This window comes from Pistacia vera, unplaced genomic scaffold (assembly GCF_008641045.1).
Source record: "Pistacia vera cultivar Batoury unplaced genomic scaffold, PisVer_v2 Contig910, whole genome shotgun sequence".
Classification (NCBI taxonomy): Eukaryota; Viridiplantae; Streptophyta; class Magnoliopsida; order Sapindales; family Anacardiaceae; genus Pistacia; species Pistacia vera.
In genome coordinates, this window is record NW_022196791.1 from 772,710 (window position 1) to 775,821 (window position 3,112).

The 3,112-nt window shown below is 38.6% G+C and overlaps 1 non-coding gene across 1 annotated transcript; it reads left to right on the plus strand.

Annotated features, from left to right (window-relative positions):
- The first annotated feature begins 2,385 nt into the window (after positions 1-2,385).
- Positions 2,386-2,492, plus strand: LOC116119920. The gene has a single exon (XR_004126469.1). It is a non-coding gene; the product is annotated as a small nucleolar RNA R71 (small nucleolar RNA).
- The last annotated feature ends 620 nt before the right edge of the window (positions 2,493-3,112 follow it).

Genomic DNA, 3,112 nt, shown 5'->3' on the forward strand with positions numbered 1-3,112 from the left:
GTTGCTTCATTCAATTACCTATAATCAATACACTCCCTCCAGCCCATGACTATCCTGGTCGGGGTCAATTAATTGTTCTCATTTTTCATCACCGTGATGCCACCTTTCTTTGGAACCATTTGTACAGGACTCACACAAGGACTATTCTGAAATGGGATATATGATTCCCGCATCTAAGAGCTTTACCACTTCCTTCATAGAAGGGTTCAATCATAGTTGTGGTTGCACTCTTGGCTTGATATCATCTTCCATAAGGATCTTGTGCATGCAAAAAGATGGAGAAATGCCCTTTATATCTGAAATGGTCCATCCAATTGCGCACTTGTACTCTTTCAACACCCGAATCAATTTCTCTTCCTCCAAATTACTTAAGTTTGCATTGATAATCACTAGAAAAGAATCAGATTCATCAAGATACACATACTTGAGATGAGACAGTAAGAGCTTCAATTCAAGCGTGGGAGGTTCTTCCAACTTTGCCTTGTTCTTCCAACTTTGCCTTGTTCTTCCAACTTTGCCTTGTTCTTCTCCTTACTCATGTCCAAGTCTTCAAATTCTGGATCTTGGATGGTGCTCATCGATTGAAGTGCTTCCAAATACGTAGCACACTCATTCTTTCTTGGCTCATCTTCCTCGGTAGTTTTGGATTGGGAAATGCATGCTTCAAGAGGTAGTTGAGGATTCATCTCTACAAATGTGTTTTTTACTACTCTATCAACCACATCAACCCCGAAATATGACTCTACTTCTGATGGAAATTTCATGGCCTCAAACACATTAAAAGTTACTATTTCATCTTCGACTCTCAAAATCAATTTTCCTTCCTGTACATCAATTAAAGTTCTTCCCGTAGCAAGCAATGGTCATCCCAAAATGAGCAGAATCTCTTTGTCTTCCTCCATATGCAATACAACAAAATCCGTAGGAAATATGAATTTATCCACCTTGACTAGCCCATCTTCAATAATACCCTATGGATGTTTGATCGATCGAGCGACAAGCTGCAAGGAAACCATTTTAGGCTTCACTTCACCGATCCCCAATTTCCTGAAAATAGAAAAAGGCATTAGATTTATGCTAGCACCTAAGTCACACAAAACTCTATCAAATGTAACATCTCCTATAACACAAGAGATAGTGAAACTCCCTAGATCTTTGAGCTTTGGTGATAAATTCTTTTTCAAAATGGCGTTGCATTCCTCTGTAAGCATCACTGTTTCTTCCTCTTCCATCTTCCTCTTGTTTGAAAGAATTTCCTTCCGGAACTTAGCATAACTCGGCATCTACTGCAAGGCATCTACAAAAGGAATGTTAATATGTAGTTTTTTGAAAACATCAAGAAATTTAATAAACTACTTATCCTGATTTTGCTTCCTTAATCTCTGAGGGAAAGGAACTGGAGGAGTGTGGTGGGCCAACTCTGGCGGTATTTCAGGAAATGGAAATTTTTCCTTCCTTGTCCTTGGCATCTTCTCCTTCATTGGTTCTTCTTTTCTTGGACTTGTTGGCTTCTCTTCAACAATGATCTTTTCATCAACTTCTTTCTCTGATTCTTCATTCTTCTTGGGCGGGTTCTCATCCTTCCCTTTTGGTTCAACTTCTTCTAAGATTATTCCACATCTTAAAGTTATGGCATTTGCTTGTTCACATGGATTTGTCACTGTGTTACTTGGTAAAGAACCTTGAGCTCTCTCATTCAATTTTTTTTAAATTTGACCTAATTGCACCTCCAAGTTTCGAATAGACACTCCTTGATTTCTGAAATTTGACCACATTTCATTCATAAAACCAGTGGTTCATGAATTTCCCAAACATGTCTTCTAATTTTGACACTTTTTGTTCAACTGGTTGAAAATTCACCCCTAGTTGATGGTTTGGCATTGTCCTTTGATCTAATTGATTGTTTTGATTGCCCCAGGACAAGTTTGGGTGATTTCTCCAACCAGGATTGTAGGTGTTAGAGATTGGATTGTTCTGCTGTCTCTGATTCTTAGCCAAATAGTTGATTTGCTCTGATGATGAGGAGGAGGAGACAAAGGTGTTTCCACTTGGCAGTCAATGCTTGCATGGTTACCTGCACAAAAATCACAAGTTACTTGAGGTGTCTGAATAGAATTAACATGCCTAGCTCCTATTTGTTTCTGAAGTGCAGCAAGTTGGGCTGAAATGGCTGTGTAAGCATCAACTTCATGAATACCCATGGACTTCTTAGGCACTATTCTCTCATCCAGTCTTTGGTAGTTGTTACTCACTAAAACTTTAAGTAACTCTTGAGCTTCCACCGGTGTCTCGTTCTGTAAAGCTCCCCCAGCTGCTGCATCTACCATTGTTCAAACATTTGGTAGCAAACCCAAATAGAATGTTTGGACTTGCATCCAAACATGCAAACAATGGTATGGACACTTCCTTAACATTTCCTTGAATCTCTCCCATGCTTCATATAATGATTCATGGTCACCTTGTACAAATGAGGTGATATCATTTCTCATCTTTGTCGAAAGAGCTGTGGGTAATACTTGTAAAGGAACTTCTGTGCTAGATCATTCCATGTCATGATAGTTCCAACAGGTAATGACATTAGCCATCATTTTGCCTAATAGCATCATCTGTCACCCTGTTGTGCTTGAATGTGACACAGATTTCCAAGAAGCTGACTATGTGCAGATTAGGATCATCTTTTGGATCACCCCCAAATTGTACTGATTGTTGAATCATCTAGATTATAGCCGGCTTTATTTTAAAGTTATTTGCCTCAATAGACGGTCTCGTTATGCTCGGACTACACCCATCAACTTGTGAAAGTGAAAACTCCCTCAAGGTTCTGTTTTCAGCCATCTTAATGATTCTCGCCTCTCTTTCCCTTCTCTCTTTGATAAGTCTTCTCGTTGTTCTTTCAATCTCTGGATCAATGGGAACCATAGGATGATTTCTTGCTTTTCGCATAAACTACAAAGGAAAGAAAAGGAGCGTGAGATCATAAGCAAACAAAAATTAAACTAAAATAATTAAAACTGAAAATTAAACTTCTATTTAGCAAAAACTAGAAAACTTCAATATTAACACAAAATCAATCCCCAACAATGGTGCCAAAAACTTGATGCGTGAATTGACA